At 39.7% G+C, this 21292-nt stretch overlaps 1 non-coding gene and 1 pseudogene across 1 annotated transcript; both read left to right on the forward strand.

The window, feature by feature from the left end:
- Window positions 1-430: 430 nt before the first annotated feature.
- Window positions 431-2240, forward strand: LOC149228683 (18S ribosomal RNA; annotated as a pseudogene).
- A 2210-nt stretch (window positions 2241-4450) lies between these two features.
- LOC149228684 (5.8S ribosomal RNA) lies at window positions 4451-4604 on the forward strand. Its single transcript, XR_016248540.1, has one exon. It is a non-coding gene; the product is annotated as a 5.8S ribosomal RNA (ribosomal RNA).
- Window positions 4605-21292: the final 16688 nt, after the last annotated feature.

Raw genomic sequence — 21292 nt, forward strand, 5'->3', positions numbered from 1 at the left:
TAATCAAGGCTACCACAGGCGATCAAGTGATCGAGGTCCACTGTTGTTGTTGTTTGGGTGGGCTCCTAGGTGGCCTTAGTGTGGGATGGGGAGGGTTTGGGAGGCATTTCTAAGGGAGTGGGTGAGTGATTGCTCGTTTTATTGTTGGTTTTGGGGTGGTTTCAAACTCCGAACTAGCCTTGGTGTGTTGTGACTCGGTATGTTTACCCACTTTTTCACTTTCTGGATCTTGTAGCCATCATCAATTACATTTGAGGTTGACATTTATTTTGCATGCCTTTGGCATGTAGTGTGTGTTCCCTTCTTGGGATGCAAGGTGTGCAAGGTATACAAGTTTACATGATATTTTTACATCTCTTTGATTTGATGGGTGTTCAGGTTGGCTCTTGGTAAGAGAGCACTTGGAATACCCATTGAAGTGGGAGGGTGCTACCTAGTTGATCCTACAAGTAGCCATATGCTTGTCTCAAAGATTAAGTTATGCATATATAAGTATGAAATAATTTAGACCATGAAACTGTAGATGGTTCATTAAATTATTTATAGATTTTTTGATGATACCATACTACTCAAATAACTGTAGTAATTCTAGAGCTAATACGTTCACCAAGTCCCAACTCTTTGGAAGGGATGCAATTTTTAGATAAAAGGTCGGTGCCAGGTTGCCCACTTCTTCAGTGAATCATGATAACTCGATGGATCACACAACCCTTGTGTTGGTGATGCTTCATTCAAATTTCTTCCCTATAAACTTTCGATGGTAGGATAGAGGCCTACCATGGTGGTGATGGGTGACAAAGAGTTAGGGTTCGATTCTAGAGAGGGAGCCTAAGAAATGACTACCACATCCATGGAAGGCAGCGTGCACACAAATTACCCAATCTTGACATGGGGAGGTAGTGAAAATAAATAACAATACTCATCTCATCGAGTCTAGTAATTGGAATGAGTACAATATAAATCCCTCAATAAGGATCCATTGGAGGGAAATTCTGATGCTAGTAGTCACGGTAATTCCAACTGCAGTAACGTATATTTACGTTGTTGCAGTTAAAACGCTCGTTGTTGGATATTGGGTTGCAAAGTTTGGTTTGCCTACTTGGTGTGCACCTACCCTTTTTTCCCTTTTATCAGCGGTGTGCTCTTGGCCTTAATTGGCTAGGTCATGACTTCAATGCTGTTACTTTGAAAAAATTATAGTTCTCAAAGCAAGCTTATGCTCTGAGTACATTAGCATGGAATAAGATGGTAGGAGTCTGGCCCTATTATGTTGGCCTTCGGGACTAGAGTAATGATTAATAAGGACTATTGGGGGCATTCGTATTTCATTGTCAGAGGTGAAATTCTTGGATTTATGAAAGATGGACCACTGCGAAAGCATTTTCTATGGATGTTTTCATTAATCAATAATGAAAGATCGGGGCTTGAAGACAATCAAATACCTTTCTAGTATCAACCATAAACAATGTCGACCACAGATCAACAGATGTTTCTCTAAGGACTTTGCCAGAACCTTTTGAGAAATAAGAGTGTTTGGGTTCTGGGGGGAGTATGGTTGAAAGGATGAAACTTAAAGGAATTGACGAAAAGGCACCACTAGGAGTGGAGCCTCTGGCTTATTTGACTCAACACAGGGAAACTTACCATGTCCATACATAGTAAGGATTGACATTTTGAGAGATCTTTCTTGATTTTATGGGTGGTGGTGCATCGTCATTCTTAGTTGGTGGAGCGATTTGTATGGTTAATTCCGATAAAAAATGAGAACTTAGCCTTCTAACTAGCTACGTGGAGGTTCCCCTTCGTAGCCATCTTCTTCGAGGGATTATGGCCATTTAGGCCATGGAATTTTGAGGAAATAATAATTCTGTGATGCCCCTATATGTCCTGGGCCACATATGCTCTACACTGATGCAACCGATGATTTTTTCTTCCTAGTTCGAGAGGGTTGAGAAATATTCTCAAATTTCATCATGATGGGGATAGACCATTGCAATTATTGGTCTTAAATGATGAATTCCTAGTAAGTGTGTCATCAACTTGTGTTGACTACATCCCTGCCCTCTATAGACATCGCCCATCACTCCTACCGATTGAATGATCCTGTGAAGTGTTTGGATTGCATTGATGATGATGGTTCGTTGCTGTCAACAATGTGATAATCTCATTGAACCTTATCATTTAGAGGAAGGAGAAGTCGTAACAAGGTTACTGTAAGCGAAAATATAGTAGGATCATTTATAGTAGGGGGTCATTTTTTAGGTTCAGGTTGGGTGGGTTTTGATTGCAATGTAGGCCCGTGTGATTTCTTGTTTTGAGGTCAAGCCTATTTTTTCTGTGTGATTGCAACAATGTCATGGTGTGCACTCTATAGACATCCCTCTCTTTAGTGGCCTTGAACCATTGATGTATTTGTGGCCCATGGCTTTATCCATGATTGAGTGTCAGCCCGCAACAACTCCTCTTTGGAGTTCAATTTTTGACCCACCTAAACTTTCTTGCAGGAAAGGTTGTTGGGTGTTTTCTGAATGGAGGGGTGCAATAGAAGGCTGGGTTTTCTATTAGTTTATTTGTCATCTAAAGCCTTGTGCCTGGTTGGGGGGTTGTTTACCTCTAAGTAACGTGCTCTAGACACTAGTCTCATCCCGAGCCTCATCTTTTCTAGTCGTCAAGTTTAGGTCGTGATTTATTTTCTTGGTTATTTTTATTATCATTTGTTATGTTATAAGCTAGAAAGGGTGTTGTGCCGTAATGTATGTGGAAGGGTGTCAAGAGGTGGGATGGTTTGATTTGGTGTCTTTTTTTCTTTATTTTTGGTTAGGAAACATCTCCTCGATGTGTTGGTGAGCCTCTCTTTTCTTGGGATTTTTGTTTCTTTTGTGTTGTTTTCTTCCCTTCTTCCTTTTGGACCCTAGCTTTATGGAGAAAAGGGGGGATTGTTGTGGATTGGTGTTTAGGAAGGATGAAAATAAGTGCGAGTTTGAGGGGTAGGACACCCTAGTCCTTCTTGATCGTCATCCCTTGCAGTTCGCCCCTTTTTGCAAAGGCATGGGGTTTGGGAATCCTGTTCTTTGTTTGAGCCTCCCCTTGTGAGCCGGGAGTCATGTTTGATATCTCTTTCTTTCATGCTGCTTTCTTCCCTTCTTCCTTTTTGCCTCTAGATTTATAGAGGAAAGGATGAATTGTTGTGGAATGGTGTTCAGTAAGGATGAAAAGCAGCGCGAGCTCTCGAGGTGGCCTCCCTAGTCCTTCCAGGTCATCGTTCCCTGCAGTTCCCCCCTTTTTGTGAAGGAACAAGGCTTGGAAAGCTTGTACTTTATTTGAGCCTCCCCTTGTGAGCCTGTTGCCATGTTTGATTTATTTCACCTTATTTTCTTCCTTTCTTCCTCTCGGCCCCTAAGTTTATGAAGAAAAGGGGGGATTGTTTTGGATTGGTGTCCGGGAAGGATGATAAGCAGCGTGAGCACCCCGGGTGGCCTCCCTAGTCCTTCTTGTTCATTGTTCCATTCAACTCCCCCCTTTTTGTGAAGGAACGAGGCTTGGAAAGATTGTAATTTGTTTTAGCCTCCCCTTGTGATCCGGTAGCCATGTTTGGTTTCCCTTTCTTTCACCTTGTTTTCTTCCCTTCTTCCTTTCGGTCCCTAGCTTTACGAAGAAAAGGGGGAATTGTTGTGGACTGGTGTTCAGGAAGGATGAAATGTAGTGCGAGCTCCCATGGTCACCACCCTAGTTGTTATCAATCACTTTTCATTGTAGGTCCCATCTTTTTGAGAGGGCACAGGGCCTAGAGCCTCCTCTTCTTCATTGGTAAACACATTTTTTTTCTCTTTATATCACCTTGTTTTCTTCCCTTCCTCCTTTCGAACCTTACCTTTATGGAGAAAAGGGTGAATTTTTTAAGGATTGGTATTCATAAAGGATGAAAAGCAGTATGAGTTTCTAGGTAAGCCACCATAGTCCTTATTGATCATCGTTCCTTGTAATTCCCCGCTTTTTGCAGGGTCGTGGGGCTTGGGAATATTGTTATTTTTTTGAGCGTCCTCTTGTGAGGGGGTAGACACCTTTGTTTCTCTTTCTTTCATGTGTTTTTATTCCTTAACTCCTTTTTTCCCTTAGCCTTATGGAGAAAGTGGGGTTGTGTTTTGGTTTGGGGTTTGGGAAGGATGAAAAGAAGTGTGAGTTTTGGGGTGGCCACCCTAGTCCTTCTCGATCACCATTCCTTGCAGGTTACCCCATTCTTTACAAAGGCACGGGGTTCAGGGAGATTATTTGTCTCTATTTGAGCCTCTCTTTATTGAGTGGGTTATGGAGTGCACTTGTCTCAATGGAGAGGGGTGCTTGTTGCTTGTTTCTTTTTGTGATGCATTTGGCATTGGGTTGGATTTTAGCCATTTGTTGTGGGGGATGCCTTATTAAGCATTGTGGGGATTTTTTGGTAATACGTGGAAAAGACTCTCGGAAATGGATATCTTGGATCTTGTTACGATGAAGAATGTATCAAAATTTGATACTTATTATGAATTGCATAATCCCATGAATCATCAGGTCTTTTAACACAATTTGCGCTCGAGGCCTTGGTCGAGGGCACATCTATCTGGGTGTCACATCCCATTCAAATGTGCTCCATATAATATGTTAGCATGAAATGAATCTAGTAATCTATACCCTTTATGGTGTGGTTAGCTAAAATACGTCAAGTGATGTTTCATGGTGTTCGTCGGTAAGTGGTGATCTTGTCCCCTTGGTTTGGCAATCGACATTAGCTGATGCAGGTTTTGTGTGGCATTGTTCAAACTTTCTTTTCTCTCGTCCTCCCATTGGAGAGTGAATATTTAGCTTGAAACTTGCGACCTCATCCCAAGCGATAACACTCATTGAGTTTAAACATATATTTAAGCATAGGAAAATAAACTTAAAAGGATTCCCCTAGTAGCAGTGAGAAAACTGGGAAGAGCCCAAAATGAAAATCGGGTGGTAGTGTCACCTAAATTGTATTCTGTAGAAGTCCTCAGTAGTGTACCTAGTCCAAGTCCCTTGGAAATGGGTGCCTAAGAGGGTGACAGCCCCGTCGGGCCAAGACCTTGCCACCTCACGAGGCATTGTCGGTGAGTCGGGTTGTTCGGGAATGCAACCCTAATAGGGTGGTAAATTCTGTCCAAGGCTACATAAGGGTGAGAGACCGATAGCGAACAAGTACCAAGAGGGAAAGACTAAAAGGAATTTGAAAGGAGAGTTAAATAGTGTTTTAAATTTCCAAAAGGGAAGAGGATGGAGGTTGTCGATGCATCTTGGTAGAATGTGGAACGACTTAGGCTAGTCCGTTGCTCGACTTGAGGTGTAAACCAACACGGGCTATTGCATCATCACAAGTGAAGTTGGAGTACTACTTGTCAGTTTTGTATTGCAGTGGTTGAAGAATGAAGCATGCATCCTTGTAGCGGGTCATGTGAACCTACGTGCTCACGGCGTTTGTTGACAAGATTTCCATTCAAACTGTCTTAAAACACAGAACAAGGAGTTTAACATGTGTGAAAGTCAGAGGGTTTGAAAAACATGAGGCACAAGCAAGGTGGTGGGTGACATCCCCTCTCTCAGAGGGTTCATCATCGACTGATATTGAGCTTATGTGAAGGGGAGTCGATCACACCTATTGGGACTCGAAAGATGGTGAAATATTCCTAAGCAGGGCAAAGCCATATGAATCTCTGGTGAAGGATCGTAGCAATACGGATGTGAAAATCATTTGTCTGACTTGTGTATAGGGGCAAAAGACTAATTGAACCATCTAGTAGTTGGTTTCCTCCGATGTTTCCCTCAGGATTGTTGGACGTCACATGCAAGTTTTATCATGTAAAGGAAATTATTAGAGGCATCGAGGGAGTAATTCCCTGGACCTATTCTCAAAATTTAAATAGTTAAGAGGGTGTGGTTGCTCCATTGAGTTGTGCCATGAAATCGAGAGCTCCAAGTGTCCATTTTTGGTAAGAAAAACTAGCGATGTGGGATGAATAGAAATTCGAGTTATGGTGTCGAATTTCGTGTGTTGGCATTATGACACAAATTTGGCACTATGACACAGGTGTTGTCCTTGATGGCAAATCACTCAGATGACAGATTATAGTTCAAACTCACAGAATGAAGAAAGAGAGGTATAGATAGGTTCTCCATTGACCAAGCCGTGTGTACATGTGGGTTCGCAGACCAAAAGGCGCGTATAGCGTACACACGCATTTTCATGGAAGGAAAGGCACGTACATGTTGGAAAACTTAGTTTTGGTCCATGGTATTTTGATCCTTGGGATTGGTCCAAGGTATCTCGTTCGAAGTTTTGACCCCAGGTATTTGGTCCAAGGTATTGGTTCTAAGTGGTTTTGGTCCATGGTATTGAGTAAGGGCTAAGACTATAAAAGGAGGAGAATATCATTAGGTAAATGCACTCATGCATTGAATATCTAATGAAGAGCAAGATCTAGAATATAGGTTATTGGGTTATGGTGCACAACTGGATCTGAATGAAGGATGAACCTTAATGCTTGATGAAGGATAATATCTAATGATGGGTCAATATCTTAAGGCTTGAAGTGAAGTATATTTGTGTGTTTTGATCTTTTATCTGAATAACTGGTGCATGTTGTAGACTATAAATATGATGATCTGGGTATAACTGAAGTTTGGAATTTTTGTAAAGATTAAATCATCATTTATAGATTTGTATGCAGGTTCACTTTAGAAAAGGCATGTATACACGCTGGTTCTGCATATCAAAACAGCATATACATCTTAAATTTGATTTGCAGATATGTACATAGGTTCACCCTGAGAAAAGTTCATATGCACGCAGGTTCAACACATTGAAGTAGCCTATATCTCATAAACTATGCTTTAGCTACTTTTGGTGGTTGTTATAGTGTTCTAGGTTCTAGTTACTGTTTTCTGGTTACTGTTACAGCATTCTGAAAAGTGATTGATTGATTCAGTTGTGGTTGGTGGAAAGGAGGTTGATTGATGCAGATGTATTTGATGTTTGAATGATGTTATTGATGGATCTAGTCTGAAAATTTATGAAACGTGGTCCCTGGAAGAAAAGAGAAGGTTGTAGCCTTCTGTAGGCCGGCACCTACGTACTAGTAAACATATCAGCTAGTACAAGAGCTAGGGAGTTGTAGCTCCCTTCCAGGAGAAGCTGGAGAATGAAAGAAGGTTGTAGCCTTCTACAAGTAGAATCTTGCATACTGGTATATGGTTGCACCAGTACAAAAATTGTAAAAAGAAGTTTCTTATTAAAAGAAGATAGAGACGATTGCAGTAGGTGGTTTTCACCCACATTGGGTTTCCACCTTATATCTTGTGTTCATGTGTGTGTGATTTTCTATTATACTACACCTGGTTACTGTTTATATGGTTATAATTCACTGATTAAAGATCAACATATGATAAATTAACTAAATCATAAGTTTGCAAGATATACGCTAGTTGCTTTAAATACATTTGCGTATACACACAAGTTCCATTAACTGAAGTAGCGTATATGAATCTGATTATGGAAATGAAATATTATTGACTTGCTAATACTGATTCACCCCCCCTCTCAGTATTATTTCCAACAATTGGTATTAGAGAAGGTCCTTCAAAAGAAGCTTGATTGCTTGAAGGAAGATCTATCATCATGAGTAACTACGAAAGAGAGGGATCCATTAGACCACCAATCTTTGATGGGAGAAACTTCATTTATTGGAAGGTAAGAACCACAACCTATCTTCAATCTCTTGGAACAGATGTCTGGGAAATCGTGGAAGGAGGATATACATTTCCATCAGCAATTCCTACAGATATGGCAGGTAAAAAGAAATATGAAACTAATGCCAAGGCTATCAATACATTATTGGGGAGTTTGTCACAATCAAAATTTGTCAAAGTTATGCAGCTCAAAACCGCCAAAGAAATATGGGACAAGATCATTCTAAGCTATGAAGGAGACAATCAGGTAAAACTTGCAAAACTGCAATCTCTCAGAATTCAATATGAAACTCTCAAAAGGCATAATGGTGAAAGTATCGCTAGTTACTTCTTATGTATAGATGAGATTTTTAATTGCATGAAGAACTTGGGTGAAGAGATAAAAGAAGTTACTTTAGTTGAAAAGGTTTTAAGATCCTTGTCTAATAAGTTTGAATCAAAAGTATCTGCCATAGAATAAAAGCAGGATCTTCAGACTATTACTATGACACAGCTGCACAGAATCTTAACTGCTTTCAAAATGAGAAAAGGAGGTCCATAAGATATGAAAGAAGTTGCATTCAAAGCTTCAGGAAGAGAAGAACTCAATAAATCAGGACATATTTCAGAAGGAAAGGAAGAAGCAAAATTTGTCAAGAACCTTCAATGTGTCTGGGAGATTCAGAGGTAAACTACCTTTCAAATGTTTTTCTTGTGGAAGAGTCGGTCATTATGCTACCAAATGTCCTCATAAAGATAAGCTTGATAAAGGTAATGAATCAGCAAAATGGAATAGAAAACAAAGTGTAAGTAAGAAGAGCTACTATACTCATGAAGATAGTGATGGTTTATCAAATAGCGATGAAGATGAAAATAGTAATGACTATATACTGCTAATGGCTTTTGAAGATGATGATTTCTTGGATGCTTTAGATGAAGAAGACCTTTATGAAGAAATATCTAAACTCAAAATCTGTTTAGAAGAAAATAATATGATTATAGATACTCTGACATTCCAACTTGCTGAAAGAGAAAAACACAATGAAAAACTAGAATGTGAAATTGTGGGTCTAAGAAAGGATATTGAGAAAACAAAAGCTCTCAACCTTAGATTTACTAAAGGATCAGAAAACTTAAATGAAATTATCAAAGTGCAGTGTTCTCCTCTGATAAAGACAGGTCTTGGATATATTGAAGAAGCATCCCAAGCACAGAAGTCGTCAACCTCCACTAAAAGCTATCTTGATGCAGCAAAGAGTAGTGAACAGTTTCACAATTGACAACAAAGGCATAAAGCAGATCACCAAGTAAATCAGGCTCAATTTACTTCAAGGATGAACAAAATCTACAAACCTCAGGTAAATCATACTCAATCTACTTGAAGAATGAATATAAATAGCAACTACAATCACCACGTCAGTAGATTCGATAATCGCAGGAACTTCTTTAATCGCCAATGTTCTTCATGTCATAACTTTGGACACAAAGCTGATCAATGTGTTGCTTACAAGACCATCATGAATAGAGAAGCATGAAATCAAAGGAATGTGATGGGGATCATGAAATAGACCTACAATAACTTTTCTCTCCTTGAAAATGAAATAGAATGCCCTATCTGCAACAACTTTGGTCACGAAGAATCTAAATGCAGGAGTAAATTTCAGCAAACATCTCAGAAGGAGAAAACTTCATTAAATCACAAAATATGGAGAAAGAAAGGAACACAAAAAGAAATATGTGGTATAGCCCTGTATACAGAAAGACAAGAAAATCATTGGTACATCGATAGTGGATGCTCGAAACACATGACAGGTGATAAAGAAAAACTTCAGTCATATAATGCCTTAGAAAAGGAAAAGAAGGTCTCATTTGGAAATGACACTCCTGTTGTCATAAAAGGTAAAGGTTCTGTTCTTTTAAAAGAAAAAGTTAAAGCTGGGAATGTTATGTATGTTGATGGTCTAAAGCATAACCTGTTGAGTGTCATTCAAATGTGTGATCAAGGAAATGAAGTAGTATTTTGATCAAATGGATGTCTTGTTTGTGAGCTTGATACAGGAGAAACCATGATAAAAGGTATAATAACTCCCAACAACTTATATATACTCAAGGGAGGACAACAACAATGCTATCTAAGAAAAAATTATGAACACTAGCTATGGCATAGAAGATTGGGGCATCTAAGCTTCTCTCAAATAGGAAAAGCAAGCAAATTCCAGGTTGTTCGTGATCTTCCTAATATCAGCATTCTAGAAAATAAAATATGCAAATCATGTCAATTTGGTAAGCAAAGCAAGTCGCAATTCCCTGAAAAGGAAGGATCAGCAAATAAGCCTCTTGAACTTGTTCATACTGATTTATGTGGTCCATCAAGGAAAAATTCACCTTGTGGAGAGGAATACTTTATATTGTTCATTGATGATTTTTCCAGAATGTGTTGGATAGGGATTCTAAAGCATAAAGATGAAGCATTTGAAAAATTAAAAGCCTTCAAAGCCCTGGTTGAAAATGAATCAAACCAAAAAATCAAATGTCTTAGATCTGATTGAGGAGGGGAATTCACCTTGGATGAATTCTTTGACTTTTGTGAAGAACATGGAATAAAAAGGCAATTCTCCACTGCAAGGACTCCTCAGCAAAATGGAGTGGTAGAAAGGATGAAAAAAAATGTTCAACAAACAATTCATGCTATGCTAGATGATTCTGGAACTCTTGCAACCTTCTGGGGTAAAGTTGCATTCGCTGCCATCACTATTCTCAACAAAGAAAATGTTTGGGTAAACAACACTCAAACTCCACATGAAATTTGGTATGGTAAGACTCCTACCATAAAATACTTCAAAGTTTTTGGAAGCAAACGTTACATCAAAAGGACTGATGAAAAACTTGGCAAGTTTGAACCCAGAGTAGATGAAGGCATTCTCCTTGGTTACTCTTCTCGAAGTAAAGGGTATAAGTGTTATAATAAAAGAATTGGGAAAATTATTGAAAGTATTGATGTTGCGGTTGATGAAGGATGCAAAAATCCAAATCAGGTAAAAATCGAAGATTATGGAGAAGATGAGGATTATCGTTCCACATCAAGTCAGACTAATTCTAAAGAAGAAACCAATGAAGCACCAGAAGAACAGATAACGGCAGAAGAAAAGACTCCATCCAGGTATGTTCAGAAAATTCATCCAGAGACTCAAATTTTGGGACAGAAAGAGGGTGGTGTGCAGACAAGAAGACTTATTACAGAAGCTTAAAGCTATCTAACATTGCTTTCCTCCATCAAACCTAAAAATATAAATGAAGCATACAAATATGAATGTTGGGTCAAGGCCATGAATGAAGAAATTGAGCAAATTGAAAAGAATAATACTTGGGAATTAGTTCCTAGACCTTATGATAAGAATATCATAGGAACCAAATGGATATTCAAAAACAAGCTGAATGAAAATGGTGAGGTTATTAGAAACAAGGCCAAACTTGTTTGTAAAGGATATGCTCAACAAGAAGGTATAGATTTTGAAGATACTTTTCCACCTATTGCTAGACTTGAAGCCATAAGAATGTCCCTTGCTCTTTCTAGTTTTCATAAATTCAAAGTATACCAAATGGATGTAAAATTTTCCTTTCTTAATGGGGACTTAGAAGAAGAAGTATATATTGAGCAACCAGTTGGATTCATCCTTGGAAATGATCCAAAACTTGTATGCAGACTCAGAAAGGCTCTCTATGGTCTAAAGCAAGCTCCAAGGGCTTGGTATTACCATCTTGACAAATACCTCCATCAATAAGGTTTTTCAAAAGGATCAGCTGATAGCAATCTATATACAAATATTGACAATAATAAATTGTTAATACTTGTTGTGTATGTTGATGATATCATTTTTGGTAGCAATGAAGAAGCCATGAGTCAAAACTTTGCTTTGGTAATTCAGCAAGAATTTGAAATGTCCTTGCTTGGTGAGCTCACATATTTTCTTGGTCTACAAGTTCAATAAAAGAAAGATGGTATTTTTTTGTCACAAACCAAGTATCTCAAGCAGATCTTGAAAAAATATGGTATGGAAGATTCTAAACCAATATGTACCCCTATGGTAATAGGATGCAGTCTCAACTCAAATGATGAATCAGCAGCAGTACATCAACCAACCTACAGATCCATGATTGGCAGTCTGCTTTATCTAACGGGTACCCGACTAGACATCATGCATGTAGTGGGAATAATTGGAAGATTCCAAGCCAATCCAAAGGAATCACACCTTCAAGCAGTCAAAAGGATTTTCAAAAATATTCAAGGAACACAGAATTTGGTTTATGTCATCCGAGAGATATAGATCTTATTCTTAATGCATATATAGATGCATATTGGGTAGGAAGCATTGATGACAGAAAAAACACTAGTGGTGGTGCATTCTATATGGGTTCCAAATAAGTGTCTTGGTTCAGAAAGAAACAAAGTTCAATTGCATTATCTACATATGAAGCAAAATATGTGGCTGTTGCATCTTACTGCACACAACTCCTTTGGATGATGCAAACATTGAAAGACATTTAGATCACATGTATTCCACCCATCTCCATTCTATGTGATAATACAAGTGCAATCAGTATTTCAAAGAATCCAATCATGCATTCCAAGACTAAGCACATACCCATCAAATATCATTTTCTATGTGAACAAGTTCTTGAACAAAAGGTCAAATTGGAGTATGTTCCCTCCAAAGAACAGGTTGTTGATATATTCACCAAACCACTACCCAGAGAGACATTTGAATATCCCAGTCAGAAGTTGGGAGTAGTTGATGCATCATATTGCGGTTAAAACTTACTGTTTCATAGAAAAGTGGTTATATGCGAGTTCCATGAAGCATATCCATGTACATACGCCGGTTTCTGTGGATACAGTCGCGTATATGTTGGTTTGAAGAAAAACAGTGGGCCAGATTCAAGATGAAAGGAGTCTGATATGGGTCTGACAGTGATCATCTGGCACAGGGGGAGCATATACTTCTAATACTGCATTGTTGGCATTATCTTAGAATATCTTGGTACAAATTCACATTTGTTTCTGATTCAGGTGGAACATGTTCAGGGGGAGATCATGGTTGCTAGTCTGGATGGTGATTGACAGATGCTGCTAATGATAGTTGCTGATAACTATCATGGTCTTATTTCATATATTTAATCTCTATGTCATGTATATCTTTTAATGTCAAGGTCATGAAACGACCTACTATGCATGCAATGGATGATGTAATGTTCTTGTTTTGACATGTATAAACGTTTGGTATATCCCCACTTGGTTGGGTGGATGAGTCAAACTTGGTATATCCCCACTTGGTTGGGAGATGGATGTATGTATGAGTCATTAGTGATAGGAAGATCATTTATGAGGTATAGAGTCATGTTCTTCTTTTAAAACATCTTTCTGCAAACCTTGCTTATATTTAGGGGGAGCATGGACTCGAGCATGGAGCTCAATCAACACTCTTCAGCATATCAGAGCATTCAGCATGTACTCAGGGGGAGCATAACCCTTTGCCCTTGATGAAAAAGGGGGAGAGTGACTTGGGGTTACCATCAAGTCCAAAGGGGGAGATTGTTGGCATTATGACACAGATTTGGCACTATGACACAGGTGTTGTCCTTGATGGTAACTCACTCAGATGATAGATCATATTTCAAACTCACATAATGAAGAAAGAGAGGTATACGTAGGTTCTCCATTGACCAAGCCACGTGTACACTTGGGTTCGCAGACCAAAAGGCACGTATAGTGTACACATTCATTTTCACGAAAGGAAAGGCATGTACATGTTGGAAAACTTAGTTTTGGTCCGTTGTATTTGGTCCATGGTGTTTTGATCCTTGGTATTGGTCCAAGGTATCTTGTCTGAAGTGTTGACCCCAGGTATTTGGTCTAAGGTATTGGTTCTAAGTGGTTTTGGTCCATGGTATTGAGTAAGGGCTAAGACTATAAAAGGAGGAGAATATCATTAGGAAAATGCACTCATGCATTGAATATCTAATGAAGAACAAGATCTTGAATACAGGTTATTTAGTTATGGTGCACAACTGGATCTGAATCAACGATGAACCTTAGTGCTTGATGAAGGATAAGATCTAATGATGGGTCAAGATCTTAAGGCTTGATGTGAAGTATCTTGGTGTGTTTTGATATTTTATTTGAATAACTAGCGCATGTTGTAGACTATAAATATGATGATCTATGTATAAATGAAGTCTGGAATTGTTGTAAAGATTAAATCATCATTTATAGATCCATACACATGTTCACTTCATAAAAGGCATGTATACATGTTGGTTCTGCATATCAAAACAGCGTATACATCCTAAATTTGATTTGCAGATCTGTACGCTGGTTCGCCTTGAGAAAAATGCATATGCAAGCAGGTTCGACACATTGAAGTAGCGTATATCTCATAAAATATGCTTTAGCTACTTCTGGTTGTTGTTACAGTGTTTTGGGTTCTAGTTACTATTTTTTGGTTACTGTTACAGCATTCTGAAAAGTGATTGATTGATTCAGTTGTGGCTGGTGCAAATGAGATTGATTGATGTAGATGTATTTGATGTTTGAATGATGTTATTAATGGATCTAGTTTGAAAATTTATGAAATGTGGTCCCTGGAAGAAAAGAGAAGGTTGTAGCCTTTTGTAGGCTGACACCTACGTACTAGTAAACATATCAGCTAGTACAAGAGCTAGGGGGTTGTAGCTCCCTTCCAAGAGAAGCTGGAGAATGAGGGAAGGTTGTAGCCTTCTACAGGTAGAAGCTTGCGTACTGGTATAAGACTGTACCAGTACAAAATTTGTAAAAAGAAATTTCTTATTAAAAGAAGATATAGACGATTACAGTAGGTGGTTTCATCCACATTGGGTTTCCACCTTATATCTTGTGTTCATGTGTGTGTGATTGTCTGTTCTACTGCACCTGGTTACTGTTTATATGGTTCTGATGCACTAATTAAATATCAACATATGATAAATTAACTGAATCATAAGTTTGCACGATATATGCTAGTTTCCTTAAATACAGTTGTGTATACATGCAAGTTCTATTAACTGAAGTAGCATATATGAATCTGATTATGGAAATGAAATATTATTGACTTGCTAATATTGATTCACCCCCCCCCCCCTCCCTCTTAGCATTATTTCCAACACTACGCTAATCTAGATCCCATAAACGATGTTGGTTGATTAAGACAGTAGGACGGTGGTCATGGAAGTCAAAATCCACTAAGGAGTGTGTAACAACTGACCTGCCAAACCAACTGGTGCCAAAAATGGATGGTGCTGAAGCGCGCAACCTATACTCGACTGTTGGAGCAATTTCCTCGCTTCGATGAGTAGGAGGATGTGGGGGTCATTGAGAAAACTAGGGCGTGAGCTTGGGTGGATTGGACCTTGGTGTAGATCTTGGTGGTAGTAGCAAATATTCAAATGCAAACTTTGAAGACTAAAGTGGGGAAAGGTTTCATGTGAACAACACTTGGACATGGGTTAGTTGATCCTAAGAGATGTGGAAGCCTTCTATCAAGGGTGCACTTTACACAAGCATTGAAATGGAATCGGGTTAATATTCCCAGACCGAGACATGGCAGTGGGTGACAATGTTAGGAAATCCAGAGACATCGTGAGGGGCCCCGAGAAGAGTTATGTTTTTTTTTAACATCTTTCCCACCCTGGAATCGGTTCACCTAGAGATAGGGTCCAACAACTGGAAGAGCACTACACATCTTGCAGTGATCAGTGTGCCCTTGAGAACCCTTAAAAATCTGGAGGACCATGTACCATTCGTTCTTGTTCATACTCATAATAGCATTAGGTCTGCAAGGTGAACAACCTCTAATCAATAAAACAATGTAGGTAAGGGAAGTTAGCAAAATGGATCTGTAACTTCCAGAAAAGGATTGGCTCTAAGGGTTGGGCCTAGGGGTTTGTGGCCTCAACTCATGGGTTTTTGACATTTTTCTCGAGTTGTTATTGCGGCAAGGGTGGGAAGTCATGTGCCAATTGGGATATGGACGTAGAATTCCCCCTACTAGGGGATTCTCCCTAGTCAGTGAACATTTGACTCAGAACTAGTATGGCTAAGGGGAGTCTAGATCTTTAATTAAAACAAAGCATTGCGATGGTTGATCCAGGTGGATGTTGGTGGCCACAAACCTATCCCACTTACACCCCCACAACTGTCTCTTTTAGTTTTTCATTTTTTGTAATTGTAGCACTATTTACTATTTTTAGCATTTTTTTGGGTCCTCAACTTCCGGATCCGTTTTGAGGCCCTAAATGACGTCTTTTGGGAAATCTAGGAGCAACATGGGTCCATGGACCGATGTTTATCTTCCCAAAGTTGTAGTTCTCGGATATATATTTCTAACAAGCTATTGTACGTATCAAACGAAGATTGGGTTCCAAAGTTACAACCCCAAGAAGTTGATGTACCAACTTACCCAAAACTGGGCCCACAATTTGGTGTTTCATTTTCTAGGGTTAGGTTTTGGGATGTTAAGGGTTTTCCATTTTTTCTCAACAATAAATAGGCCTTCGAGCCTCATTGTAACACAGTTCAGAGGCATGTAGCCACCACATCTCTTCTCAGAGATAAGCTACCATCGCCCTAGTTGGTTTATTTCCATTTCTATTTGTAAGCATATTTCAGTATTTTACAATAATGAAATGAAGTATTTTTTCTGCTGCATATCTATCTTTAGGTTATCTCTATATTTTATTACGTTCTTGTTTAAATTTGGATCAGTGGTATCAGAGCGGTCTGCTTTTTCTCTATTTTTTTTTTTGCATGTACCCAACGAGGTCGGGATATAAGGAGTTAGGGCTTGAACTAGTCGAACCTTTGCAAGACTAGCCTTGCAAATCCCAAAGGCCTCCCATGGTGGATGAAAGGAAAGATGAGGGGGTAGGAGATCCTATCAAAATCTTGTTTGAAGAAGCCCTCGAGTGACAAAGCAATGCGATGATGGACAACTTTGCCCAGATCCTTCAGCGGCTACACAGAGGCAACACATCGACTTCAAACAGCTATTCTGGAAATGCCACACCGTTTAAGGTACAAGTTGATTTTGAAATCCCCATCATCGAGGGTCAAATAGACACAGATGTCGTAGTTAAATGTTTAAATTTGCTAGATGGGTATTTTTCTATTCATGAATTTTCAAGTCAGGAAAAGATTGTTTTTGCTCTTCTCAAAGCAACCCCCCACATCAAGGACTGGTGGGAAACCTACTACGAGCAGAAGAATGAAAGTACAAGTTCACTATTTTTAGCCGCACCCACTTGGGATTCATTTCGGGATGCCGTCAAGGAGTAGTACTAACCTGTCAAAAGCTGTGAGGACAATTACATCAAATGGACCACATTGCAACAGGGAAGGGACCAAGATGTGCTGGATTTCACAAACATTTTTCATACCCTTCGCACACAGTTGGGTATCAAGGACTCTGAGTTGCATTTGGTACTCAAATTTCATGGCTACCTACACAAATACATCCAGGAAGAGATGGAGTTCCTAAACATCTCCTTGCTCAGCACGACATACCGATATGCTATCAAAATCGAGCAAAAGTTCAAACAAAAAAAGTGAGACTTTGGATTTGCAAATCCGAAGACCAAAGGACAAAGCTAAGGCGTGGTGACCTAAGACAACCCATTGAAGCTGCAAGAAAATAACAACACCATGAAGTCAAATAAGGACAAAGGAAAGTGGTGTGAGTTCCACAAGAGTCCCACTCATAACACAAGTGAGTGTCAGACCAAGCAATTGTTGGTGGCTGAGTTGAAGGCTTCAGAATCAGATGCATGTTCCGCCCCTGAGTTAGGACCCGACAAGGGGAATGGAAAGGGAATTAGATCACTGATGTAGAGCCCAATGTCACTGTTATCACCGCCAAGATCCAAAAGAATGAGCCTGAAGACCTAGAGGAGGGGGAACGTCTTTTCCACTCACAGATGTGGGTGAAGGGTTCGCCGCTTGTTATAGACATTTTTGTGCCTTACAGCATTGAGCATGAAATGTCCATAATCCAAGGGATTCAAAGTCCCTAAAAGAGTTGTTCCTACCCCTAAAGAAACAAGGTCAACCAATGACAGCTTCTCCCAGAAGTTCTCCACCAAAAACAACTCAGAAACAGTCAATTCAGGATCAATTCAGAGGCTCTACTAGCTGTCTGCGCTGAAATGCAGAGATTAAACTGGCTAGGTGCACTGCAACGTAGGTGAAAGCACTACCAGGGTGCGCTGAGTGGGAAATGACAAATGGCAAGTTCATTCAACGAGGTGGAAAGACCCTGGAAGCTTCCAGAATCTTCCTCAATGACACTTGCCTCAATGAATTCGACTAGTGATGAGTAAGAGGTCCTCAACCTCCAAGTGGAAGCAAGAACTGACAGAGAGAAGCCACAAGTCAAAACATAAGCTGACTCATCCTCTCTGCTTACATCTATATATGGATCTCTCACCCAGAGGTCCAGGAGGCTAGAATTTTGTACTTTGCAGAGAATTGTTGTTGGTTTGAGATTGAGATTAGTACATTGGGTGATTTATGCTTTGTTGGAGGAGAGGAAGGGTTTCCTTTGCTGGGAGGTAGATGCTGGATCGGGACTCACTTGGTTGTATCTCCTCTTGGACTTTTTTATCATATCAATAAATCTATTTGAGTTTCTCCTATATGCTTGTATTTCAATGATGTTTTGTTATATTTGCATATTTAGTTTACATCTGATCCTAAACTAGTTATGAATGTGAATGTATGTCTTTTGTGTAGTTTTCCTCTCTTTTGATCTTGTAGGAACTGGGTGAAGCTGGACCAGTGAAAGAGCAGGCAGTGAGAAGCGAACAAAAGAGAGAGTGATTGGATTGACAAACTAGTGGAAGACACCGGTTAGTTACATCCTTCTTTCTCTATTTACATCTCATAAAGAAGAATACTCGGATAGTTTTCCTTGTTTGATGCTAAGGCACTATCACCTCTTAGAGTGGGATAGGGGCATTCCGAATTGGATACTTTTCCCAAAAACAAATTGGCGACTCCGTTGGGGAGAGTATCTTGTTAGTTTACTTGTGTTTCTATTGCTATTCATTTCATAAACTCAAGAGTGTCGAATCGAACTGCATTTGCCATCTACAAATGCAAGGTAGAGATCAGCTACTCTAGTCCACTCACTGGGCCTGTTTATGGTCTGAACAGCTGATCCACAAGTGCTCTAACAGCCCTTTGTGATAGATCTTAGTCCTCCTTTAAATCATCCTCCTAATTGTACCTAATTGATAGATTTTATCCGGCCAAAAACTGTAGATTAAACTGCAAACCGTAACCCAGAACCCAGAAACAACTCTCATTTCTGCTTCAGCGCAGACTCTGTGAAGAGGTTTTGCATTTCAACGCAGGTCCCGTGAAGGCTACCTGCGCTGAAGTTCAGTTTCTCTGTGTTGAGGGTGCGCTGATCAGTCTTTGCCTTGTGCAGCCGTGGTTCCCTGCTTCCTTTTTCTCAGTTTTATCTCTGTTTTTTGCAGCCTGTTATCAGTCAGTGTACCTATTTGAAACCCCTTTTCTTTGCCTCAATTCTGCCTCAGTTGTATAAAGAAACTGTATTTGTTCTTTGTTTATTTTTTACATCATTTGCAGTTTCCCATTACAAAAGTAAGCTAGTCATATTGTCGCCCTTAGATCTAGACCTGTCGTAAGTGTCATTTTGATCTTAGGAGTGAGTTTGTTTGCTGTTCACAGTTGATTTAGCAGAGAATTGTTGTTGGTTTGAGATTGAGATTAGTACATTGGGTGATTTATGCTTTGTTGGAGGAGAGGAAGGGTTTCCTTTGCTGGGAGGTAGATGCTGGATCAGGACTCACTTGGTTGTATCTCCTCTTGGAATATGTTATCATATCAATAAAGCTATTTGAGTTTCTCCTATATGCTTGTATTTCAATGATGTTTTGTTATATTTGCATATTTAGTTTACATCTGATCCTAAACTAGTTATGAATGTGAATCTATGTATTTTGTGTAGTTTTCCTCTCTTGTGATCTTGCAGGAAATGGGTGAAGCTAGACCAGTGAAAGAGCAGGCAGCGGGAAGCGAACAAAAGAGAGAGTGATTGGATCGACAAACTAGCGGAAGACATTGGTTAGTTACATCCTTCTTTCTCTATTTACATCTCATAAAGAAGAATACTCAGATAGTTTTCCTTGTTTGTTTCTAAGGCACTATCACCTCTTAGAGTGGGATAGGGGCATTCCGAATTGGATACTTTTCCCAACAACACTGCTACAATTCATTGTCGATAGTGGCAGCTAAAAGAACCTCATTTCAGTAGAGGTCGTGAAGCGGTTGGGCCTAGCGACTACAACACACCCACAACCATATAGTATCGGGTGGCTTCATGAAGGATGAGATCTCAAATTTTTCCAATAGTGTTGCCTTCCCTACAGCATCAACCCCTTCACAGACAAGGTATTGTGTGATGTTACACCTTTGGATGTTTGTGATGTAATATTAGGCTAGCCATACTTGTGGAGGCAACATGTTGTGTATGAGTGAAGGCCTCGTGTTGTCATTATTTCTTTGTGTAATTCATTATATAGGATACTGGAGGTAGCCCCACCTACTACCACCACTTTGATCATTGCCAAGAAAGGCAGCAAGCTCATCTCCCAGACTAGGAAATTCATTTTCTATTTGGTTCTCTCCCAAAGTAAGGGGAAGATCATCACCATTTCCATGACCCCCCTGAAGGGTTACTCCATGCAGAAGCAACAGTAAAGGGATACAGTCATGATAGAACACAGGAATAACTTCTCCTCAACCACAGGGGTACCACACAAGCTTCAGGTGGGCAACAAAGTCTGGTTGCATCTACAGAAAGAATTCCTTACAAGAGCCCATTAGAAACTCAGACCACTCTGACATGGTCCTTACACCAGTACCAAGGCTACAGGAAAAAATTGTTTGAAGCATAGCATTCCCCCATTCCTTCGATTGCATTGAGTGTTCACTGTGTACTACCCTCGACCATACTTCCCACCATTACTGGACACATCCGAGATTGCAGAACAACTCACTAGGGACCAAGTTTAGCAGATGGAGGAACCCAACGCAATCGGGACCATTGCTTCCTAAGGGGAGAGGAATGATACAGGTGGATGTTGGTGGCCACCCACCTATTCCACTTGGACCCCCACAACTATCTCTTTCATTTTTTGAGTTTCCATAATTGTAGCACAATTTACTATTTTTAGCAGTTTTTTGGGTTGTGAACTTTCGGAGTTGTTTTGAGACCCTAAACGACATTTTTGGGAAATCCGGGAGCAACATGGGTCCTTGGACCAATGTTTCTCTTCCCAAAGTTGTAGTTCTTGGATATATCTTTCTAATGAGCTATTGCATGCATCAAACGAAGATCGGGTGTCAAAGTTATGACCCTGGGAAGTTGATGTACCAACTTACCCAAAACGGGGCGCACAATTTGGCGTTTCATCTTCTAGGGTTAGGTTTTGGGATGTTAAGTATTTTCCATTGTTTCTCAAAAACAAATAGGCCTTCGAG

The sequence above is a fragment of the Pinus tabuliformis genome, chromosome J, assembly GCF_031772625.1.
Source record: "Pinus tabuliformis cultivar Carrire ecotype Pingquan chromosome J, CPIR1, whole genome shotgun sequence".
Classification (NCBI taxonomy): Eukaryota; Viridiplantae; Streptophyta; class Pinopsida; order Pinales; family Pinaceae; genus Pinus; species Pinus tabuliformis.